General features: G+C 45.9%; 1 protein-coding gene and 1 long non-coding RNA gene across 3 annotated transcripts in view; one reads left to right on the top strand and one right to left on the bottom strand.

The window, feature by feature from the left end:
* Window positions 1–4923: 4923 nt before the first annotated feature.
* On the bottom strand, window positions 4924–8301 carry LOC135304911 (uncharacterized). Its single transcript, XR_010366158.1, has 3 exons — window positions 7208–8301; window positions 5184–5371; window positions 4924–5060 (listed from the first exon to the last, which is right to left on the bottom strand). It is a non-coding gene; the product is annotated as an uncharacterized LOC135304911 (long non-coding RNA).
* C7H1orf21 (chromosome 7 C1orf21 homolog) overlaps window positions 6657–25443 on the top strand; it is a 106996-nt gene continuing 88209 nt past the window's right edge. Inside the window, exon 1 of one of the 2 annotated variants that reach the window (XM_064427813.1) lies at window positions 6657–6805. The gene's annotated coding sequence lies outside the window, so the exon portion shown is untranslated. Of the gene's footprint in view, window positions 6806–23163; window positions 23307–25443 lie in introns of those variants that run through there. The other variant, XM_064427814.1, reaches the window with a different exon arrangement.

Raw genomic sequence — 25443 nt, 5'->3', positions numbered from 1 at the left:
AACTTTTTCCTTCTTCCTCACAGACAGAAGCTTTTGAGCAGCCTAGGGAGCAAGGGAGTTTGTTTTGATAACAAATTGAAAACGCTTTTTTCAGTAGGTACTGCTGAGGTAGGAGCATTTTCACAGACATGCAAGTTGAAAACTACAAGGAGGAAGAAGGATACATAGACACTAAAAATGTAGTGGGAGAAAGAAAGGCAAGATTTTTGATATGTTTATTGGGAGGAAGCTCCCAAAAATTATGAGAAAATTATTGTCTTCCTAAACACCATCAAATTGCTCAAGGGTGGTTTCACCTTACATGGCTTAGACATCAGGACATAGGTGCCTATGCTCATGCCAGTTATCCCAGCAAAAAACAAGCCTCTGGAAGGTCATTTACTTCATTTCAACACCAACCAGCTCTTGGACGTCCTCATTTCCCTTCACTGACTCTGAAGGGATCCATGGCGGAATTGCTGCAGCACAAATGTCTCACTCTGAGCTGTCAGGAGAAGGCAGGCAAATCCTAACCCACAGCTCTGTACCATCACCTATATGTAAAAGCTATGATGAAAGTGCATTTGTGATTAATCACACATCCTTACAAGTTGGGGAATTCCATGTAATAGTTCCCTTATGAACCATAACACACACTTCCTGTCAGCTTAATGTTTTCTCTAAAGGTGTGCAGCAACAATTGCTCCACCAGAGCTCAGTGTTTTGGACCAAGTTACAGTTTCTAGGGGAAGCATAACTTTGCCTTGATTTGAATGCAATTAAATTCTCTGCCATAATAGCAGCATAATGACAAGAATATTTTTTCTTTATTTCCTCAGCTTGGAAATTAAAAGGGAATAACACACATTGGTGCACAAGGAAATGGACCTTCAATTCCATACAGACAGCAGTATTCTCAAGTCAGTGTGTTCCCCTTTCTGGTAGGGAAAGGGATGCAGGAAAACCCAATTATATATTTCTTTTTAATGCCCACTTCCTGTGCATGAAAAGGGGGAAGTTGTGCCAGCAGTTAGAACATGGACTCAGCCATGGTTTGTAGCTTTTCTTCTCAGCCCACTCTGGGCTTTAGGCTACTTACTGAATCCTTGTTTGCCAGCCTGAGATGTTGAGACCTGAGACTTGATCTGATAAAAGCTGTGTACAGGTTTAAGTTTGCCCATGGCACACAGTCCCTTGCTGTGATGCTGATAAATGCCCTGGGTAGAGCACAAATGATGACTTCACCCATGTCAGTTCTACTGCTCGAAGCCATCCTTCAACTAGTGATGAACTTAGAACGCTATTTGTTTGGGGTTTTTTTTGTGTATAAAATACATGAAAAAATCCCAAATTGTTCATTATTGTTATAGTCATCTGGTTTTGCTTTATTTTCTTGCAAGCAGTGCTTTTATGGGCCCCTGAAAGACTGATTTACATAAAATTTAACAGTGTTTATTTCCTAATGTAGGAGATACAGTTGAGATCTTATCACAACAAGTAAACTGCTGTTACTGTTATTGGGACAGGTTCTCTTTTTGTCACTTAAAACTGTAACTTAAAACTAGGCTTTAACTTAAAACTGGGTATATTCCTGAGGAGTGGGAGTGGTTCTGTGCTTTGCAAACAGCTGTGCCAGAGAAGAAATCACCAGCGAGCAGTGTCCCTCCCAAAAGGAGAGCTGCACCTCTCCCCAGGATGAGGTAGAACAGCTCACACAAGTGTTCTCTGCATAATTTAGTGTCAGAATGAGCTGTGTTAAAGCATAAGAGGCTTAAAGAGAAAGTCATGCAAGCCTAACTTGTACTGAGAAACAAATGTGCAGCCTAGAAGAAAATGTTCTTGGCTTTTTTGGTGCTAACCCAGTAACGAGCAGAACTCAGCCTGTGCTTTGCATCCAGTTCTGCACCTCGAAAACCAGAGGGACCTGAAAGCCTGCTGGTGACCTGAACAGGACCACAGCACCCAATCCTCACTTGCCACTCCTTCCCTGGGTTTTCAGACCATATATTGCTTGTTTAGAGAAGTGCCATAATAAAAGGGGGAGTGGTGCTGGTGAACTGGACCTTCAGGCACACAAATAAAAGTCGATCTTGGGAGTGGATTTGGTGATCCCTGTGGGCCCCTTCCAACTCAGGGTGTTGCATGATTCTGTGATTTTCACTGATTTATCTTACTCTAGCACAGGCACATGGCCTATGATTCCATTCCCAGCACGAAGCATTCTTCAGGCTCAAACCCCAGGGTACTGACTTTGGCAGTATCTGTGCTGCATCCAAATGTTGAACAGTTGACAATTCAAGTTCCTGTTTAGTCTTTCCTCTCTCAGCCCTTGCCTGAAAAAACAAGACAGTTTTGATAAAACTGTTAATCTGGAATTAGGACCTCAGGATTGAATACTCCACCACAGACCTTTTCTTCTTGTTTATACAGCTTCCAAAATGTGGGTGGTTTATTGGAGGGTTTATCTACCTATTTTCTCTTATCTTTCCTAATTGCAAGCTTAGGTATAAACAGAATAATTGAATCTGCAGAGTAAATAAACAAGCACTGCACATAGAACTGGGATCAGTAAAGATTGCCTGAACATTCCCAGGTGTGTCTGTAGGTTTCTCCTACAGCTGGGCTTGCTTTGTGTCCCAGGGTTTTGATGTAGGCCCTGCTCTGTGATGATGAAGTTGTGAAATAGAAAACTCTGGAGAATTATGCAGTGTTAAGTGACGCAGAATAATCTTTGACCCTTTAAAAATATTTCATTCTCCTTTTTGCCCTCTGAACAGGTGTAGTGCTGGGCGAGGTGAATGAGAGCAGTTCCTACTTCCAAGGGCATTATTTATTCAGAGATAATTATTTATTGGTTAAAATGCATTCTCTAATAGGCCCAGAATTAGCAATCCATGTTTTCCTGTATTGCAGATTAACATCCATTTCCATTTTAATAACTACAGTGAGTGCAACAAGCAAGGCCAGACTGTGCAAAACAAATGTCTGCTAATTTGTAGTCTTTTAAATATGTAAAGCTAGTCTTTGATGTTAATACACCATTAAAAAGGAGCTGGGAGTTCACATGTCTGTTCCTATGTCGCTTGTCAAGCAGCAGAACAGCTCAAAGAGCAGCTTGCTGGTTTGCAGCATCAAACTCACCTCAACAACTTTGGCATCCTGCAAAAAAATTTTGGTACTTGACATCTTAAAATTTTATAGAACATGCAAAATGCATGGGAGGGAGCTGCATCTGCAGGGCTCATGCCTTTCTGTGCCCTTTATTCCTTCTCCAGCAGCAGCAGCAGCAATGTGGTGCACGTGAGCCTGACTCGGCTTCTCCCGCAGTCCTGGGGGATGGAGGAAGAGCCACATCACCCTGGCAGTCAGAGTTCACAGTGACCCTACTTTCCAACCCCAGGGATTATGTTTACAAACATCCTTGAATATCAGCACAGTCAGGAAATAGTTCAATGTTTTGGGACTACAACACTTGAAGGGAAAATGAATTTGTCATTGTGAGGTTGACTATAGCCAGGGTCGAGGTGGTAACAATTAATAAAAATCCTGAAACTGTTTCTGGCAGCAGCTTGTGCAGTTTCAGTTTTTCTTCTGAACTCCTGTTAATTGGGAAAAATGTGCAGCAATTTCACTTATTCTTCTATAAGGTGAGCCATGACTGCTCTCATTTCTCCCATTTCTGAAGTGAAGAGCTTCACTGAAGTATCAGGAAATCATCAGTGCCTTTCAGAAGATAAACCAGGGTAACTTAGGCACTTGAAACAGTTTTCAGCTTGAAACATAGACAGTTGTGCTGATAGCAGCTACCTGATCCAAGCAATGGTCTATTTTTCACCCATAACAAGTAGGACACAGGTACAGCACATATACTTTTGGCACAGACAAGTGAACTGCATTCCCAATTTTAGGGGAAGACAGACAGAGTCTCATTAGCATTGCTGTATTGATAGAACTGAGGCAACATGCGAGGCATGCACACACTGATTGCACTGCAGTACTGTGATGAAAGCCAATTCTTTTTTTCCCCTCATAAATAGGCCAAACTGGTGCTTCTACACCAATATTTTACCTGCTATCTTATGAGGCTTGTTCTTTTCTTTTGGCACAGAGGTGGAGCTGCTTTCAAAAGAAGACAACCAGGTACAATTTCCATACTCAAATACATCCTGATCTTTCATATTTCCAAGAGTTTTGAGGGGCTTATTATTATAAAAATAATGATAATTTCATCTTTGCAAATATTTGTCTCTGGTTACTTTTAGTCCATGATTCTCCCAGATCCAAGTCAATTCATTCCCACAGCAGCAGGAGAACTGAAGAAGGAAAGCCAATTTCTGTTCTCATGTACAAAACAGTCAGGATGAAATTTGTCCTCTTGCAGGAACAACCCCCAGCACTTGGTTTTGATATTAAACCTGTAATTTATTTGTGAGGTATTAATAAACTAATACCTGGTTTGAGCATCACTAGGCAGGGACAGAGCACAAGGCCCAGCTGATGGTACTCTTAGTACTAAAATTGTCTTAGATATCAGAAATTTTTTACATTGTTTATAATTTTACAGCTTCTAAAAATAGCTCTCCGGTATGCACTGTCTCATCTCAGAAATGAGTAAAACAAACACCAGAAATCAGGGAAATAACTATTTTCTGCTTTTAAACATATAGGTGATGACATGAGAGTGGCAGGCAAAGACTCCATTGACAAATTTGTGCATAAGGAAATGGATTTTCATGTAAGTAATTATTATGAATGTTAACTAGCTGCACACATCATCAGGAAAACATCAGAGAGGTTTGTTTGTGGAGGCTAAACAAAATATGTTTGCTTCCTGCTGTTCTTTTATGGGCATTTTTATTGGAAGCACAGTTTACAGAGGCATAGCAATCATATATATTTCACTGTAAAAGCACCATGTTTCTTTGGAAACAGTATCAGGCTCTCTGGAGAAAAACAAAGTTGGCCAAACTTCACAGTTATCAACCTAGAGTTGAAAATATTCCATCTTCTGGAATGTCTTGATGTTGTTTACATGCACCTTTCTGGTAGTGATTTCCAGTGCAGCAAAAAGTAATTAATTTCTAGAAAGTTGAAGGTAGAAATTACTTCAAGTGGGATCTTGCCAAGGGTTTGGCAAACAAACTGTTATTTATTTCAACATTTTCATCGTGGTGAAGGAAAAATGTCCTTAGATGAAAACTTACCTGCCTGGTTTATTGGATGACAGTAAAACTGTAAGTATGAAAAGGATGTAGGCTTGCTGGAGTCTCTCTAGTTCACATGGCAGCACTTCCTGGCAGGAACAGTCTGAGACAGCTTTTATAACCCAATCTTCAAAGAGGCCTCACCTCCATCTCCAGTTTTTCAGTTGTTTTCATAAAAAACTCTGCCTCTGTGAGCAGAAAAACACAGGTTTCCAGTGAAAGTTTGGGTGCATGGTGCCATAGAGCTGATAGGCATTGCATTCCTGGGAAAACAACTTCCATGCTGAGGAAGAGAATCACTCTCTGTCCCCATCTGAGTGGGGCATGGACACCAAAGGCACAGGGGGCTGTGTTTGAGATCCACAGGAATATCCCAGAGGCAGGTGCCAAGAGGGTGGTGCCAGACTCCTTTTGGTGGTGTGAGGATGAGGCAGTGACAGGATGAGGAGCAATGGACAAAAAGTAAAATACAGGAAGTTTAACAACATGGAACCATGGAATATCCAGAGTTGGAAGGACCCACATGGTCATCCAGTGCAGCCCCTGTCCCTGCCCAGACACCCCAACAATCCCACCCTGTGCATCCCTGGCAGCGTTGTCCAAACTCTCCTGGAGCTCTGGCAGCCTTGGGGCTGTGCCCATTCCCTGCGGAGCCTGGGGAGTGCCAGCACCCTCTGGGGAAGAACCTTTCCCTGAGCTCCAGACGTTCCCTGGGTCCTGTTCCTGGGCACAGGGAGCAGAGATTGGAACTGTCCTTCCACTTCCATGGGGAAGAACTTTCCATTGAGGGTGACAGAGCCCTGGAACAGCTGTCTAGGGAAGCTGTGGAGCATCCAATTCTGAAATATCCCAAACCCACCCGTGTCACCTGCTCCGGGTGACCCTGCCTTGGTGAGGGGTTGGACTGCACCATCTCCAGAGGTCCCTCCTACCCCCACCGATTTATTCAAATACATTATTCTGTACTTGTGCATCGTGACCTCAGCGGGCACCGGGTGCCTCCCCGCTCAGAGCCCCTGCCCTGCGACACCGCGGATCTGAGTGCGGGGTGAGCGGTGCGGTACCCGGGATCAGAGTGCGGGATGAGCAGTGCCGGTACCCGGGATCAGAGTGCAGGATGACCGGGGCCGGTACCCGGGATCAGAGTGCGGGATGAGCGGTGCCGGTACCCGGGATCAGAGTGCGGGATAAGCGGGGCCGGTACCCGGGATCAGAGTGCGGGATGAGCGGTGCCGGTACCCGGGATCAGAGTGCGGGATAAGCGGGGCCGGTACCCGGGATCAGAGTGCGGGATGAGCGGTGCCGGTACCCGGGATCAGAGTGCGGGATGAGCGGGGCAGGTACCCCGGGGTTCGTGTGCGGGATGAGCACTCCCGGTACCCGGGGTCCGAGGGCGGGATGAACACTCCCGGTACCCCGCACCCGCGGGGAACCGGCGGCTCCTCCCCGCGGTGACGGCCCCGCGCCCGCCCCGCCCCGCCCGCTCCGCCCCGCCCGCTGCCCGAGAGGCCGCTCGGCTCGGCTCGGCTCCGCTCCCCGCCGCCGCCGCACACCGCCCGGGAGCCGCAGCCGCCCGCCGCCCGCTCCGGCCCGGGGGAGCCGCTCGGAGCGCGGCTGCCGAGGTGAGCGCCCGGGGCCGGGACAGCGCGGGCTGGGGGGAGCCCCTCCATCCTCCGCGGGGCCGCTCCCCCGCTCCTCTTTCCATTGCCTTATTTCTCGCATCCCGACCCCCCTCGCCGCCGCCTCCGGGCGATGTTTTATTCATGGCCCGGCGGGCTTTGTGCGGAGCGGGCTCGGACCCGCGGCCCGGCGGGGAAATGGCTGCGGGTGGGCGGCTCGGAGCCCCCCGGGCCGGGGGCTCGGCTGCGGCTGCACGGCCGGGGCGGCAGCCAGCCCTGCGAGCCGCTCTCCGGCGGGCTCTGTGCGTGCGGCTGAGTGTCGGTGTCCGTGTCTATTTACGTTCTGTTTCGGTGTTCGTTCGGCGGATTGCAACCCCGGCCGCTCGTGCGCCGGGCGGCACTTACACCATCGCCGAGTTAACTGTAGATGTCAGGCTGGGCTTGCTCTGGGGTGATGTCACATTGGTAATAACGCGCAGAAATGGGAATCCGGTGCGGGCAGAGCGTGATGGGGACGGCACAATCCCGGCTGGCGCGGGCAGAGCCCCGCTCCGGCGCAGGGCCTGCCGCGGGGGCAGTGCCCCGGGCGGGCGGAGCGAGGGGCACCGCGGTAACCAGCGATTGTTTGGGTAGCTGCCGCCTCGGAGGAGCGGATATTTATGCCTGGAGCAGAGATACTTGGCTGGTTTTGCCTTACGAAGGTATTCAGGCGTGTTTTGGTTAGAGTCGGCTGATGCCTGCCTTGTCTGCCAATTGTGCCATAAGGCAGCCTCCTCGGCTAGCATCGGTCCAGAGGAGGAATTCTGTTGTGTGCTGTGGAAAGCTGGCTGTGATCGATAGGCAGTGTAATGTTAGCTCCTGATACCGCCTCTGATTTCTCCCAAGCTGATCATGGACCAGTGAACTAAAGCTGAGAGATGCTGAAACACGTCCCTCACCTTATTCAGTTCCCCATTCGCCTGCCCTTCACTTTCCCTGCGCCCTGGCTGGTTGGATTTCAATGGAAAAATTCTGGTTCTGGGCCTGTTCAAAGAAATCCGTGTGTTTTGCTTTTGCTTGTCTAACTTGCTGTTTAATAATAGCTGTGAGGCTGAAGATCCCTGTGCCCAGGGGCTGGGGGATATTTGCCCTTCCATACAAGTGAAGTTAACCGATACTGCTTGATGCTGTTTAACCTTGTATTATCTTAGGTGTCATATGATGAGGCAGCTTGATTTGTTTAAGGCTTTGTGATGATGCAATGCGATAATAATTATAAATCTTCTCATTGTCTGAAGAATCTTTAAATACTATTCTGTCTTGGGAGGTACTTCATGTGTGTTTATTCCCAAGAGGCATAGGCATGGGTGAGCAGATGATATTAATCACGTTCATTTTGGGGTGGGAGCAGTTTGGCACAGGTGCTTTAAGTTGTAATTTATGGGTGTGATGTCATGTGCTAGATAAGCTTTCATAGGATCTGCCATGTAAATTACAGCCTTTGTTTATATATGTGCAATTTCATGTTTTGGAAATCCACGCTGTATCGTTTGCTCGCGAGCCTGCGCCCGAGCTGTGGCTGAGCTTCAGTTGCGCAGTGGAGCTCAGGGCTCAAGAACATTTTGCTTTTTTGCCTTGTGCTCACAGCCTGCTCCAGGTGGAAATGTACCCCGTGGTATCTGTGTGTGGTGAGTGGCTGTGAAAGCAGTGGCCAAGTACTTGATTTGTTTTCTTCTTTCTCCCTGAGCTGGTCTGTTTCGTGCTTTAGAAGAAGCGGGGTGCTGAAATGACTGATTTCAACTCGTGTGCCGGAGAGAGCAGCTTGGTTATTTCAGGCTGCTGTGGTTTGTTATGCAATCAGATTAACAAAGGTTGAAATGATCATTCAGCTTTGGGTAAACACGATCTATAGAACAGCGTGGATTAGGGCAGCTGTTTACATCGGGCAGACCTGCTGCACTTGGCGTGTTGCAAATACTGGATGGAAACACAATGAGTGGACACAGTAATGTACTAAACAAGTTTTTAGCAATCTCTTTGGGATTATGATGTACTTTCTATTGCCTTGTGCTCCAGGAGCTGCTGCAGTGCCTTAGGTGCTTCCTGCACACATGGGCAAACTTACTTTGGGCTTCATTTAGTTGACAAGCCAAGGCCTCGTGGAAAGTCTTTGTGCACAGCACTGGTGCCTGGGGTGCTGTGCGGGCTCTGGGCGGCTGCAGTCCAGGGGCTGGTTAAAGCAAGATGACCGATGCTCAACTGGAACCTTCCTGAATTAAACAAAAACTGCAATTCCAGCCACGTTTGCTGAGGCTGGCAGCCCCTCAAGCGGTCCATTATTAGCTGGCCGTTTCTTGTCGCTGTTGTGGAGGTGGCGTTGCTGCAGGAGAGGTTCTCAGGGCTTGTCTCCCTGAATCTGCTCAGTGAAATGGCACACGGGCAGACACTGGCACAGGCATCACCACCGTGCTGGAGGTGACAGGAGCCGAGAGGGGAAGGGGCAGGCTGGGATGTGGGGAGGAGACGGAGGTGTTGGTCAGCGTGGATGTCTCCACAGGCGTGTGCAGGCCTCGCTGGGACCCCCGTCTGCAGCTGCACTGCCATGGGCTCCCTGGGCCCTGCTGCTCCAGGAGGGCAACTGGTTCTGAAAATACAGGATGTGATGGTGTCAGTGTTTGGGGGAAAGGAGGAGTAAGCAACTCCTGCAGTCAGTTTTTCAGAGTCGTTGTGTTGGTGTGGTGCTTGAGCCTTTCAACCTTTCCCTCATTCAGGGAAAGGTAAGGGACCTTTGAGGGTGCTGCTTTTCCTTCCTCTAGCAGGGGATGGAACAGGGCTACATTTTGAATACATGCTCAAAAATACTCTGGAAAGAGTTTTTTATTATTGTTGTTATTTATTTCCTTGCTGTCTGTGTTTAATTCTATCTAAGCAGGTATGTAATTGCAAAGGGATTTCACAGACACTTGCAAATGTCTATCACTGTGCTCTGTGTGCTGTATAACATTTGCAATAAATGTACACAAACGCATTTTGGGTACACTGGAATCTAAAGAGGTACTTCAGGGAATAGGTGATATTATTAAGGCTGGAATAGGTAATATTACTAAGGCTGTGTTGTAGGATGTTCAGAGCAGGCAGCGTTGAATGTGATATGCAGTCAGTCATGTTAAGACTATTTCTTTTACTGGTACGAGTTTACTTCAGCTCTGATTTATTAACAGGTTGCTCTCTTGTCATCTTCAATCTTGTGAATGAAGTAAGAGCAGTTATTCTGTGTCAGACTAGAGGTCTGTCTGGCTCTGTAGCTTTTCTGATGGGACCACTCCCAGGTGCACAGAAGAACTGGAACAGTGAAGTTCTCCTCCTGCTAAACCCTTGTAGCAGTCACCACTCTAGTAGACCTTTGGGCTGGCAGCTCCAGGGAGGAATTAAACTGTGTTTAATAGCTGCTGATGGATTGTCTTCCCTACAAAAATGTCTTAATTAGTTTTGAGAAACTTCATGGCAGTAGTGTTCACAACCTCCTGTGTTGGTGAACTTCTGGTATAATTGTCCGATTTGAAAAGGATTTTATATTTTGATTTTACAATTTTCCATTTGAAGTCCTTGTGATTTTATCTGGATTCTAGAAGAATATATTTCTTTTTAGATTTTCACACAGAAATTAACTGTATGGGGGGATGCTAAGTGATCTTAGAAGGTGGGTGAAGGTAACTGCTTTATATTTGCAGTGAGGTATAATCCTAGCCCTGTTTGCAGTCACATTTCATGCATAGGTACCATTATGGCTGTCATATTTAGGTGACTGCATGCAAAAAAATGTTCAAGTGCAAGAAGTGTTTTCTGCAGCTGTGTATCCTTGACATAGATTGGGGTGAGTCTTGACTCAGAACTGCTCAGATGACAAAAGAGTTGCTGCAAGCCAAGGAACAACTTCAGCAACAGTGTTGGAAGATTTACTAAAGTAAATCTTAGCAAGGGATCTGGTGCAACATTTTAGAGCATGCATAAGAAATGAAGAGAACAGAATTTAAAAGTTGTATTTAAGAACTTGGAGTTAAGTAATACAGATTCCAGTAATTGCTGCATGAGGCAGAAAAAGCAGTAACTCAGTCCCTGAACTGTTCTATAGGCTGGCTTCCACCATCATCCTCGACCATTTCAAGAATAGATGGGTGGTAACAAAGTTGTGGTTGAAATTCCACTTTTCCTTTATGTGGCAGGGAAGCAGGATCCTTTGGCTGTGAATTGACCTAGGGTATTTATTTTTGTGCTGGTGGTTCAGCAGTCTGTCTGGGTTCCAGGAGCCCTCTTGGTCACAGACTTCTGGATGCTGGTGGTAAAGTTGTGTTTGCCTTATTAAAAGAAGCTTTCCAAAGGTTGGTAATTTATTATCAGAATCATACAAAGGGTATCCTGAGCTGGAAGGGACCCATCAAGATCAAGGAGTCCAACCGTGTCCCTGCCCAGACACCCCACTAGTCCCACCCTGTGCATCCCTGGGAGCATTATTCAAACTCTCCTGGAGCTCTGGCAGCCTTGTTGGGGCTGTGCCCATTCCTTGGGAAGCCTGGGCAGTGCCCTTATTGTGGTGGCTTCTGAAATCCTGTTGATAAAAATGGGTAGAATTTTCATGTTTCTAAAGCAAATAGAGGTTCTTGATCTTGTAATTTTTACTACTTTTCCACCCTTAAGCCTGTAAACTTATGATTAAAGTGGGTGGAATTTCAGCCTGATGGTTTACGGGTGGGATAATAGTAGAGACTGACCAGGCAAACATTTTGTTTCAAAAATAGAGAGGCTTATATAATAATGCTATACACAACAACAGGATATGGATATGGATAACATCTCTGGAGCAGTGTTAATCCAATAGCATCCCTTGCCTGCATGTCTGCTGTTGCTTGCTTCAAAGGAAGGTAATTCTGGAGTGAAGAGATGCCAGTGCCAAGTGGTTTACCTGCAGTATTGATCCAGTCCTGAGCAGGCTTTAGGCAGGGCTCTGGATTAGAAGTTTGGAGAAACAGGTTTTTAAACCATTGTGAGCTCCTAATTTGTTACCTGAGTGAGAGAAAACAATTCTTCCTCTTTTTTTGGTAGAGCCCTGTCTGTCTGTGTTTTGAGTTGTTCACAGAGATTCATGTCTTAATGCGTGGTATGTGCTTAGGAAATCTGAGGCCCCATTTTGGAGAATAGAAAAACAAACTAGTGAACATGTCTGGAAGCATCAGGATGGGCTTAGAGGCCTTCCTCTTGCTGTGGAAAGTGTCCTCCGTTTCTTCTCCTTCTGTATCTCTATCTCTAAGAGAAAAGCACAGGCTTTATCTGTCAAGTTTGGGAAAAGAAAAAGAGCAAGTTCACTTGAAGTATGTATTTAATAGGGAAGAATTCCCAGGATCTATATATACCGGTGGGCATTTTCCCAAAAGTATGTTAGGTGTTGTGGCCATAAAAATGTTGCTGCTAACCAAAATTCTAGCCCTGAATGTATCTATAAATACCATAGCCTCACCCCTTTGGCTCTGTGAAATTATATGTAGCTGGAATAATTTCATACATCAGGACATAAAAGGACCTTGGTGAACTTGTGCTTTTATAATAAACAAGGAAAAGTTTATCTAGGTTGCCCAGTTTATTCACACAAAGACAGCTCTTTACTCGGGGAGGGGGAGGTACTTGCCTCTTAGACTTTCCTCCTTAGGATTTTTATCTCATCCTGTCCCAAGATTTTATTAATAAAAGCAAAACAACTTTAATGTTTGTGCATTTAGACAGACAGAGCTCTGCGTTTTGGAGTCATGGCTAATTAGATTTGCGGAGCCTGTGCAATTTTGGATATTGGGCAGGGAGGTTGTTTTTGCAGGAAGACACGGAGGAAGGAACACGTTGCTCGTGTTCCCTTTCTTGCAGTGGCAGCAGCATTTTCCATGCCCCGTGCACGTTCATGATGTTGGTGTGCTGTTCCTGGGGAAGCAGGCTTGCTGAAGTTCACCTTTGCGTTTGGAGAATTCCTTTAAAATTGCTATTCAGGAAAGCTCTGAGTAGCAGACACTTGCACTTCTCCAGTGGAAAACAGTCTGAGGGAAGAATCGGCTGGTAAACCAAAACAAATGCTGTCTTTCTGAGGGCTGGTAATGGGCTGTAAGCCCATTCTGCTTCAACTTTGAGGGATGACTAAGATGTTTCTCTGTTCTGGCAATATCCACTTTGGATCCTGCTGCTTCATTCCATCCACAGGCCTGCTCTCCCCAGCTGCATCCTGAAGGGAGCACAGCTGACGTGCAGTAATGCACTGGCAGGCTGACTGCAGTAAATGCACTGACAGAGCGTGCAGGAGCTGCTCTTTTGTTAGCGATGGCTGTGCCTGGCTCCAGGGCCTGGGCTGGGCTGTTTCAGCCTGTGATTTGGGCTGCTGAGCATGGCCAGCCATGTGATGCTGAAGGACAGGCTGCTGCTCCTCTGCTCCCAGTGCAGCCGTGCCTCCTGTGTGCGTGCAGGAGTTGTGGTCTGGTGGATGCCCAGGGGCTCAGCTTTCCCTTCTGAGCCTTTCTTTTTGCAGGAATCTGAAGCTGCTGAATAAACCAGACTGAATCCAGGGGAGCAGATCTGGCTCTCCCCTTCATCTGCCACAGAAATGTGGAAACTCCTGTGAGTACTTTAGGGAATTGTTTGATTAGTGGGTGAAAGGAAAGCCAGACGGGGTTTTCTAATCCCATCTCTATTCTTTTTACCACTCGAAGGCCTAATGGATATAATTGTTTTTTCTTATGATTTATATTTTTAAATTACTCCCTAGTTTTCAGGTGTGGGAGTCTATCAGCCAAGGCTGCTGAAATTAAAATCCAAACCTCGTGATGAACAAGCTCCTGAGATGATCTCTGTTTAATAGTAAGAGGGAGCTGTATTCTTTCTGCTCTGGTTGTTGGATAAGGTGTATCTTTGAGATTAAAAAGTCCCGATGCTCATGGGAGGAGGGGAGTGCTTCTTTCTTTTGTCTCCAGCATTGCAGCAGAGATGCTAATTAAGTACCAAACAAATTGGATTTGGGCAAGTTTGCCTTTGCTATGGCAGTGAAAACGTTTTGTTTGGGAGAGCTGCACAAGCTACACCCGCAGGCATTCACACAGAGATAAATCAGCCCCTGGCTGCCCCAAATCTTCTGCTTCAGTCCACAGAAACATGCCAGAGGAGCTTTAGGGATGGCAAGAGTCAGTGAGCATGTTCTGGAGCAGATTGTGTAGGGCACAGCCCTGAGCAAAGACGTCACAGCGAGGAGTGGCTGTGATGCCAGCGCAGAGAGGCTCTGTCAGCGGGACAGCTCCAAATGTGGGGCTGCTCTGCTGCTCTTCCCCAACAACAGGGCTCCGAGCTGGGTTCTCCTCTAACTGCCATTCTGTGCTGTTTTCTGAAAAATCAGACCTTAAAACGTGGGATAAGGGACCTCAGGCTTAGTAACAACATTTAGGAGAATAAGAAACGCTCAGCCTCGTGAAGCTGCATTTAGTTGTACATTTATTTGGGGATTTTTTACAAGCATAATGGAAAATTATGCACTCGACTCTTCTCACAGTTGCCGTGGGATTCAGGGGACCTAATTTCCCTAAGACTATGAAAATCCCAGGCTTTGCCATGTAATTTTTGTTTGCCTTTACACTTCAGTGCTAGTCTCTGAGTCTTCTTTCATCCACAACAAATGCTTGGTGCTGCAACTGAAATAGTTTGAAAACCAGTGATTTGAGAGAAAAAGGTCTGGAGCTTCTTAGATGTCTGGGGACTGGATGAAGTAGGATTAATCTGGCATTAAGGCAGAAATTTGTGAGAGAAGCGTGGTCAAGTGACTGGCTGGAGAGAGGGGGGATTCATGAAGTCAAAGTCACTTCTTCAGGCAAGGGGGGATCAGGCTGATACATTTCTGACAGGGTGTTTTGCCTGGCCTTTCCCACAGACTCTGGGTAGCTGTCACATACTTTGTCTGCAATTGCTTGGCATTCTGAGAAATCATGCCTTAAAAAAGACTCTCATGGTGAGCAGCTTTCCAGAAGGTCATTGGAAATTTAATGCTACAGTGTAATGAGGTTTGTGAGTTACCTGTAACACAAATAGCAGTGCTGACAAGTTGCTTTTCAATTATTAATTCTTGTACAGTAAGCTTTGGCCATTAAGATGGGTTGTCTATGCAAAGTGGTTCCATAAAATGCAAATTATTAGCTTCTATGTGGGTCAAAAAACATTGCATACTTGGTGTAACTTGTAGTTAAATAGACTCCTTTGCTAAGCAAATAATTTAAGCACTGGTTACTCTCAGCATTGTCAAAAACATACATGAGTTCTTGCTGAGTGTAAATAAAAGGGTTTCAGCTTTGAACGATGACTGCAGGATTTGGCTTAAAAGCTATTTTTGGGCCACGGGCACAGCCCAAAGCCGGGGGACGTATGTGGCTCTGCTCCTGGAATGGCGTCAGGATGGAGGATGACTAAGTCACCCCTGCAACTTCCTGCTTGCTCCAGAAAGGTGGTGATTTATGGCAGCTCTGTGTCAGCAGTAAATCGCCGTCCACCCGCGCTGATTCAGCCGCCCAGCTTAGCTGGGAGTTAGGGCTGTGCCCTGGCTCCCTCCCGGCTCCTTCCCACCCAGCCGCTGCCAGGGTGGGAGTGGAGTGGGACCATCGCCCTTCCTGCCCGTGTCCAGGGCCAGCTAGGCCCTGAGTGCTGTCCTGCAGAGGTGGGAGTGGGATGGTGTTCCTGCCCTGAGTGCTGTCCTGTAGATGTGGGATTGGGATGGTGTTCCTGCCCTGAGTGCTGTCCTGCAGACGTGGGATTGGGATGGCGTTCCTGCCCTGAGTGCTCTCCTGCAGACGTGGGATTGGGATGGTGTTCCTGCCCTGAGTGCTCTCCTGCAGACGTGGGATTGGGATGGCGTTCCTGCCCTGAGTGCTCTCCTGCAGACGTGGGATTGGGATGGCGTTCCTGCCCTGAGTGCTCTCCTGCAGATGTGGGATTGGGATGGCGTTCATGCCCTGAGTGCTGTCCTGCAGATGTGGGATTGGGATGGCGTTCCTGCCCTGAGTGCTGTCCTTCTGCAGATTTGGGATTGGGGTGGCGTTTCTGCTAAGCCAGGGAGGATTGGCTGGGTGAAGCCTCGGGGCTTTGGCCTTCTGAAGGTGCTGAGGTTGAAGCAATAGCAAATGTGGCAGAATCAGCACATAGTGATGTTGCTGCTTGGGGAAAAATTGGTCCAAGCCCTTCCAGGCCCTACCCTGGCTTTCCTTTGTAGGCAGAACTGGTTGGGCAGCAGCACAGGACTATCATCCAGTCCCCAGACATCTAAGAAGCTCCAGACCTTTTTCTCTCAAATCACTGGTTTTCAAACTATTTCAGTTGCAGCACCCAAGCATTTGCTGTGGATGAAAGAAGGCTCAGAGACTAGCACTGAAGTGTAAAGGCAAACAAAAATTACATGGCAAAGCCTGGGATTTTCATAGTCTTAGGGAAATTAGGTCCCCTGAATCCCACGGCAACTGTGAGAAGAGTCGAGTGCATAATTTTCCATTATGCTTGTAAAAAATCCCCAAATAAATGTACAACTAAATGCAGCTTCATGAGGCTGGGTGTTTCTTATTCTCCTAAATGTTGTTACTAAACCTGAGGTCCCACTAAAGATGTTCATTATGTGTACCATGCTGAGGGCTCCTGTTTTTCTGGGGTTTACAATGCCTTCAGTGCATGAGGACAAATTTATTAACTCCTGTTGTGATGAGTAAGGTAGGTAGTTGTTTTGGTGCTGCCTTTTCCCTCCTGCCTGCCAAAAGAAAGCCCAAGGTGCAAACCCCCACCAGTCTAAAGACCTGATTTTGAGATGAACCACTTCATTTCAGGTGCAGGAATGATCTGGCTGTGATGGAGCCTGCTGGCAATGCCTCCTCTCTTCCCTTCCTCCCTGCTCTCCCAAGAGCTGCTGCTGTCCTGGGAAAGCACATGAAGAACCCACTTGCTCCTCTTGTCGTCACAGCCCTTATCTCTTTAGTGGAGTGTAAATAACCAGGATCATTGTTATGTTCCTGTGTGTTTTATGCCCTAAGCCAAATGCAGAAGAAACAACTTTTTTTCTGGGGCATTTTTGCATAATCCTGTGCTTTGAAAAGTCACAAGCAAGCTGTTGTTGGTCACAGTCAGTGTCAGCTGCTTCCCGAGGTGTCTCTGGCCAAGCAGAAGGCAAGTTTTGCTGCAGTCCTGGTCAGAGGCAGAGGTGGGAGGGAAAATCCCAGGTGAATTAACCATGACATAGGGATAAGGAAATTATCCCCCAAAATCTCTGAGCTTTCCTAGTGTGTGGGGTCAGCTCTGCTTTTGATCTTGGTTGTGACTAAATATCCTCAGGAATAAAAACCTGCAGGTAAGAGTGGAGGCAGCTCTGAAAACTTCTGGATTTCTGTTTCGTGGTTGCTACCTGGTGGATAACACTGTCTGGTTTGCTGATGGATTCTTTTAATTGGTAAATTGGTGACCTCTCTGCTTTCTTAAGTGTTCGATTTCTCATTCTTCTTTTCCATGTCTATAATTTTCCATTCCTTACCTGCTACCATCTCCCCCGACATGTCATGAATGTGCCTGAATTTTTGTGCTGAAGTGGTTTTATTGCATTCAAAATAAGTGTGACTGGGTGTAAAAATGAAAGTAGCATGTGAGTTTCAGCCTGCTGCTTCCGTGCTGGTGAAACCAAACTCTGTGAGCTATATCCATATCCATCCATCCATATTGATCCATACCCATAAGGTTTTTTCCAAGTACAGGCTAAGCTGTGGTGCTGACTGTGGGAATGCTGACCAGTGTTGAGGGAGAAGAACCCCAGCACTGGAGGAGTGCAGGGACTTTTCTGTATCATCAGACTGCAGGACTGGTTTTGGGCCTTGATTTAAATGTCAAAGGAGCGATGGAAAGCAGAAGATGGGAGTGACTTTGGCCCTCAAGGCAGAGTGTGCCTGTTGGTGGTGAGGGTTGGAAGCTGTCTCCAGTCTCCTGTTCCTCATCCCCACCTGGTCATTAGCCACCGGGCTGAGTAGTGGAAGGATTCAAGGTGCTCTAGGACTAAGTTGAAAACTGATGAAAATTACCCTGGGCTCAGGGGCAGTGCCTTAGACCTTCAGTTGTTTGTGATTACCTGGAAATGTAGGAATACTGTGTCCATCTGTCTGTGACAGTTCACCTGGTTTCTCTCCTGTTTGCTGCTTTGTTTTAGGGAATACTGGGGGAAAAAGAGAACAAGCATGTACTGGTAAAACAGCTTCAAAGCCTGTGATAAGGAGGAGAAAATGTATGTGCTTCCAGATATTGGTGGAATAGGAGAAAAATGGCACGGGGTAGGGAATGGTGCACAGGGATGGGAGCTGGGAGACCACAGCTCTTTTTCCCACGGGGCTGTGGAGCTGCTGTGGTGGGAGTTGCCCAGCCAGGCTCTCTGCAGCCACAACAGTGTCTTTGTGGTAAGGCTCTGAGCTTGTTCTGTGCTTTACTATCACAAAAATAAAAACTGGTTCTTTTTCTTGTTTTTGAAGTGTTTTTGTTTGGGTTTTTTTTTTTGATCCAGAGTGAAATCTGGATTATTTTTCAAAATTGTTTGATCAACTTGAACCTCAGTATCTTAATTCTGTTCTCATAAGAGATTTGCTTGTCAAATACTATTTTAAAGTTCAGAATTATGACACAGAGTGTTTCCTCTTGCTGTGTTTGACAAGTACTAATGCTCAGAGTGCAGTCCTGGGGCTGGGGTGTGCGTGCCTATTTCCTGATGTTTTTTGAAGCTTCCCCTTCCTCCGCAGGGCGAAGGCAGTGCTGATGGATGCAGGGTTGCATTGCTAATAACTGTAAACAGCAATTCTGACTCATTGGCCGTGGAAGACAGAAGTACAGTCATATATTGTGGCTGTGTTAATTTGTTTACAAATAGGAAAATTTGTATAGATGAGGTTCAGCACATGTCTTTCTGGGTGCCCTCTTTAGAAGGTGTATGGCTCCCCTGCACATCTGGGGTTTGGTTGTCCCCCAGCTTCAGCTTCCACCACCTTTCTGCAGTCCCTACCTACCTCATACAGACTGGAGTCTTTAGGTACCTTGGGCTTAGCATGCATTAAAAATCAAGGAAGGAAATGAAGGAAATTAAATCTAGGAAGAAGTTCAGGGTAATGGTTGGCCACCATGATGCCCAGCAAAGGAGGTTTCACAGATGTTCATAGCATGGCCTGGGTTGGAAGGCACCTTGAAGATTATATCATTCCAACCCCTGGAATGGCAGGGACACCTTCCACTAGACCAGGCTGCTCCAAGCCTCATCCAGCCTGGCCTTGGGTATTTCATTTTGGCTGACTCTTCATTTTGGGGTAAAGGCAGAGCCTGAGAACGTTGTGTTTGGGTTGTCACCATCCAGAGCTGGTGTCAGTAACCAGAAAAATGACATGGAGAGTGGTAGTATAATGGTCATAAATGTAATGAACAAGGAGGTGGCAAGGTGGAGTGCTGAGATGGAATGTGAAGAGCTAAGCAGCTGATGGCATGAGGCTGGAAACGTGAGCAGGAGAAACTGAGGCACAGCCTAGCAAAACCGGAAGGAGGCACTTGGTGTTGGAAAGGAAATTGTGTAAGTTCACACGTGTGCTTTGCATTGCTGTCTCAGGGTGTGTGGTCAGGGGCAGAAATGATTAAATGCTTCTTTCTCCCATCCTTCATACAGTGTATGTTATGAATAAAAACTTTCTGAGTGAGTGCTCAGGGCCAGAGCTGATTTCTGTAGGCTGCCATGGCTTTGTGTTGTTTTTCTTCATTGTGCACCCTTCTCTTCTAATGGGTGACATAGAGTTGGGCTGGATCCAGATGGAAAATTTATCACTTGGATCATGCTGAACAGCACCACTAGGTATGGGCAAGGCAGAAGAGAAAGGATTCAGTCAGGGTTTTTCTTCAATTCTGAAATGCTAAAGATCAGCCAAAAAGCTTGTAAGTATTCCGGTTGTGAACTGCAGTGATTCTGCTTAATGTGCTTTACTGATCTTCTTGTCATCTCTTCCTTAGGGAAATGCTAATATTCCACTTAGGAGCAGTATTTCTTTTGATCTCTAGCTGCACCCCTTGTTTGTTCCCTAAACCTTCTCTCTTTCTACCACAAACCACTTAGATAACTGGTGTTACAATAAAATAATCACCACTTGTGTTAGTTCCCTGATTCTCAGTGGTGCTGGTTTGTATTCTGGGACTTGATTGCAAGACAGACAAGAAGATAAGTAAGTAAAAGGCAAAGCAACAGCAACAAGAAGAAAAAGGAAATGTATTTGATTAAAATCCATTTTACTGTGGTACCTTAACTGTATATAATTGAGTGTGTGTTTTTTGGGGGAGAAGTGAGGGTTAGGTGAACTTTAATGGATGAGCCTTCACTTGTTAAACTTGGGATGGGGTTGATGGAAGAAATCAGTCTCATTGTGGGCACACTGTTGGGAAAGAGGGAGGACTAGCACTGTTGGAATACAGTGATTGTGATTCCAGTAGCTTTGCCTGGTTAAAGGCCCTGCTCTGTAGATGGAGGCTTGTTGGTGTTTCTGTTTTATGTCCCCCCCTCTGTGCTGTGTGGTGTTGCAGTGACCTGCAAAAGCCAGAGCAGCACCAATTTTCATGCAGCTTCATGTTGCCACTTGTGCTGGCACAGGGGATGTTTGACAGGAGAGGTCCTGGCAGGACACCAAGGAACAAGAGCTGGCTTGTCAGCAGGGGTAATGGAGGGAAGGCACAGAGCTGGTGCAGCAGGGCCTCGTGTCCAGGACACAGAGCTCCAGTGCTGCTTTTGGGCAGGGAACCTCATGTGTGTGGTATCTGCAAAGTCTAAGGCAACATAAAGTTGTTCCATGGGGGTCTTCTTTACTGGCTTAAAATTTTAAGGTGTTTCTATAAAGCTCTTAAGAAATTATTTGGTTAGTTTTGCTTCCAAGTCAAAAAGCTGTTCTTACAGTGTTTCCTCTCTCCAGCACTGGCACCATTTCCTATTTCCTCTTCTTAAATTTCCCCTCACCACATTACCAGTTGTGTTATGTTGGTGCAGGGAAACACCAGATGAGATCAGGTGTTGTTCTGGGAAGTGTAGTCGTGCCTTTCAGCAAGGAGGTTGGTTTTCCAGAGCTCACAAGGTGTGGAAGAGGGAAGGAACAGGAAATGGGCAGGAGAGCCCAGCAGCTGTGATGGTCAGTCCATGCTGACTTGCTGCATTGCACTTCCTACAACTTTAGTTACTCTTGAGGAGAAAAGAGTTGACCCTGTACTTGGTTTGGGGTAGGAGGGAGTGTTACTACATGATGGTTTTTGTATTCTACACCATTTCCCATGCATCTGCTTTGAGTTTCCCTTGGGTGCAGGGTGAAATGGACTTCATAGGCTGGATGTAGTTGTTGGGAATAACTGGATTGTCAACTCACCTTTAAAAACTTGGGTGAGCTTGTGGGCTCTGTGTAGGATGGCTGGAGGATTAGGGGATTCCACTGAAGGCTTCCTTAAGCCTTCAGTGGAATCCCCTTCCTTCCTTCTTTCTTTGTTTCTGTACATCCCCAGCTGAGCTTTTGGGATAACAACAGTTTGGGAAAGCAAAGGAATATAATGAAAGTTTGCCATGAAATTTGAAAATGAAAAAGGCCTGTTTCTTCCATGGATATAGGAGCAGAGGAATGGAAAGCTGGAACTTTCTTTTGCCTAGGCTATGCTACTTGCCCTTTGCTTTCCTGTCTGTGAAATGGTATAAAAATGCCAACCAGCTCTGCTTAGCACAGGGGAATGAAGGTGTAAAGTGCATTCACAAAAAGGAGCAACTGTTCTGTTGGGTTTGGGGGGGGGTTGCCTGTCTTTAATTTGTTTTACATTGTTTTTTCATCTTCCTCTCCTATGAGTGCTGAAGGAAGTGCTTGTATTCCTGCAGTCTCTGAGGAATGATGGATTATCATCTGTTGAGGGACTGACAGTTCAATCAAAGTGGTGAATTTTGAGCACACTGTGAGTGCACTTGTTCCTTGTGTGCTGTTAGTGTCTGTGGTGTACGAATGTTTGCTAGTGACAAAACTCACTTTCATATTTATAGACTTCATGATTTGTTTTGGTGAAACTCCCTTAATTTAGTCTCTTTGAAGCCACTAGAAAAATCAATTTACTTTCAGAGTTGGTCACTTTTTTTAAGATTTGCATTTTTCCTCATGTTTTCTGCCTACTCAACTATGCACAGCCAATCAGAATGTTTTTAGTCCTACTATAATTTGTATGGTAAATAAGCAGTTTATTCTATTCTCCATCAGATTCCAGTATAAAATGACTGAAGTGGTTAGTCAGTGACTCTAAGAACAAAGGGTTTGCCATGTCCAGTCTCCTGAAGTGCCTCTGTGCAGATGTGGGAGCAGGGATGGTAGGAATGCACCTGTTCCTCCAAAGGAACTCTAATAAAAGGTGCAAGTGTCCATATCTGAAGGCATGCTTGTAATATTGGTAATAATAATAATCTAAATCATAGCTTTTAAGTACAATTTTAGAGTAATTAAAATTAAAAAAGATCGAGTCCTGCTGTTCCCCCAGCACTGCCAAGCCCAGCACTAACCCATGTCCCCAAGTGCCACATCTGCATGTCTTGTGAATGCCCCAGGGATGGTGACTCCATCCCTGCCCTGGGCAACCTGTTCCAGGGCCTGACTGCCCTTTGAATGAAGACATTTTCCCTGATGTTCAATCCAGTATTCCCAATCTAAACCTGGTACAGCTTGAGGCCATTCCCTCTTGTCCCATGCCTGTTCCTGGGAGCAGAGCCTGACCCCCACAGCCCCCTCCTGTCAGGGAGCTGTGCAGAGCCAGGAGGTAATAGGGATAAATAAGAAGGTAATAGGGATAAATAAGTAGCAGGACACGTGCAGAGACAATGGGGCAGATTGCAGCACAGGGCAGCTGTCCAGGTGAGCACCCAGTGTCCCCTGATGCCCCTGAGATTAGCGTTGGTGACAGACAGGGACATCAGCTGTGATTCTGGGCTGGGTACCTTTTGCGTGTTCTGAGTTAATTAGTGATCTGTGTGCAGATTGGATTGGGTGGCAGTAATTACTGCCGTGCCTGTGCCCAGGGAGGGTGTGCAGGTCTGTCAGGATTTTGGGAGGGCGGGTGGATGTCGTGCACACAGACCATGGCAGCAGGAAGCTCTGGTTTAGGTCGAGTTTTCTGCTGACTGCTTGGCACCAAAGCCTCGCTTACCCCTGCCTTTCACTCCCCCACCATTTTACAATGTGTTAATTGGCTTTAGCCAAAAGATGTTCCTGCTGAACTTGTTGCAAGTGGAAGCCAATCTAAACCACATTGTAGCATTGTACATATTCAGGCAGTAGCAAATCTGCTGGGGCTTTGTCTGGAGGAGTGGAGATCTGTCCTGGCTGTGGCTTTGATGTCAGCAGCCACCCTGCTCCTGGTGGCTTCCATTCTCCTTTGTCAGCTTTGTGAGGAAGCAGACTTGAAGCAGCAGGAGAAGGTAAGTGGAGACTGAAATTAATATTAAGCACTTCTAGATTAATTTCACTGACAGATTTGCTGCTTGATTTCTGTGGGAGGAGCGTTTACCAGAACCTTGCCAAATTATCCCAGAAAGGAGCTAGAAAATGTTAAGCAGAAAGCTCACAGCATTTCACAGGAGTTTATTCTGTTGTTTCAGTAGTGACTCATCTCCAGAATGATCCATCCTCTTCGCCATGTATTTGTGGGGAAAAAAAAACAACAAACCCACTGACAAAGGTCTCGGAGCCATCTCAGAGCTATACAAAATGCAGTGTCCTGTTCAATTATTAGTTAAAGCATCTGAGTGTCTCAAGCCCTTAGGCAGTTTTGAGAGTTATCCTGGCAAAAGAAGATGCTTGCAGTCAAACCTGGTTCACTTTTTGTTAAACATCCTGAATTTTTTAAGAGTGTGGAATGAGACAGAAGTCGTAGGTATAGACAGAGGAAAAAGTGCTAGGTATGATTCTCTGAATGGACAGAATTGTTGTTTTTAAAACCTCAGGGATTGTTAGAACATCACTTTTTCCTTTCTGTACATCATGTTTTTGGCTAAATGACCTGAAGATTAAAGATCAGCATTCCAGTGTGTTTGTTAAATGCTTTGCTTCCTGAGGTTGCTGTTCAGAAAGCTGAGGGCTCTCCTCTCAATTTTTCATCCTGCCCCTGCTCAGCATCCTCAAAAGGCAGCAGTGAGCACAAAAACAGGAAAGGGGAATGATAAAGTGTGGGAATCAAGGGAATGCTGAGTTAGCAATGCCAGGAGGAAACAGCTCTAACAACAGCCTTGCTGCTGGTGAAAAATAAGTGGAGGTGAACTGACTTAAAATACTTCTGAAAATGGGGTTCTCTTTCTTGTCACATTTTCCTGTGACTTCTCCTAACAGTTTTCAATGGAATAAAGTAGAAAGCACACCCGTTGTAGTGACTGGATGCTGGCATTAGTGTTTTAGCAAACACCTACACAGCATATATATGGACTAAATTATCTAAAGGGCTTGTTAGCATATCATCTGCATGCAGAAGAAAGTGATGGTGGTGATGCATGCTGCTTAGAAATCTTGTGAAGGATTCTAGCTCCTTCTTGCTTTCCTTTTCATTGTTTTCTCCACAATAAAAATATCCACTGCATTTGAGGAGGACTTTTTCTCTCTGTCATCATTTTTTGTTGTTGTTTTGAAAGCCTTGAGACATTTTCCCCCATTTTATCATAAGGAAATTTTGTAAGGTATACAGCCAATGCTTTTGTGAAGTTCATAGAGCACATGAAATAATGGAGAGCAAAACCATCTGCCAGTGACAGTGTTTGATCTACAGAACAAGCTATTTCTGAGGGAAGTTGAGTAATGCTTGACTTGATGTTGTTTTGTTTTGCTTTGGTTTCTTGGCTTCCAAATCAGTGTTGAAAAATACCTGCCAACTGTAATTATTTTACTGGAAGTTTAATGCAAGGTCTAATTTTACTGGAAGCCTGGAGGAGAGGAGGAGACAGAGCTGGAGAATGGCATCTGATGTGGAGCAATGGTGATGTCAGGCATGTTTAAGATAAGTGAACTTTCTGTTAATAAAATAAACACACAATGCTGCTTTTGGCCCAGTATGGGCCATGGAAGTACTTGTGGCAAGCTGGGCACTTCACTACTGGACCAAAAGTCTTTGCTGGTGGTTTTGGTTGTCTTTCACCAGACCCTCTTGGCATGTGTGTAACTTTGAGCCCTCAAGCTTGCTGTGATTGAAGTATTTTTGTATGTTTGAAGTGTTCTGGCTGAAAAGAAAATCACTACTATTCTGATAAGGATATGGGAAGTATGAAACTGCTTAAAATACTAACTTTTCTCATGGGATTCAGGTTTTATGTGAGGCTTTTTGATGCAACCCTGGTCATCCCTTTGGACTTCTCTTCCCTGTGTTTAGGGTGAGCTGCATTCTTCTTGTGGGTCACTTATTTATTTGTTTATTTATTGAGTGAAAGATCATACCCAAATCTTTTCAGATCTCCCCAAATCTTTCATTTAACTTTACTTGGCAGGTTATGTAGTGTACCACTGACTTCTGGTTTTGCTGCCCGTCACAGAAGCATGTGAGGAGTTTTAACTGCAGGAATGACACATTTTTGA

This window comes from Passer domesticus, chromosome 7, assembly GCF_036417665.1.
Source record: "Passer domesticus isolate bPasDom1 chromosome 7, bPasDom1.hap1, whole genome shotgun sequence".
In the NCBI taxonomy this organism is placed as follows: Eukaryota; Metazoa; Chordata; class Aves; order Passeriformes; family Passeridae; genus Passer; species Passer domesticus.
Note: the sequence above shows the minus strand (reverse complement) of the source record. Positions and strands in the feature narration are given on the sequence as shown.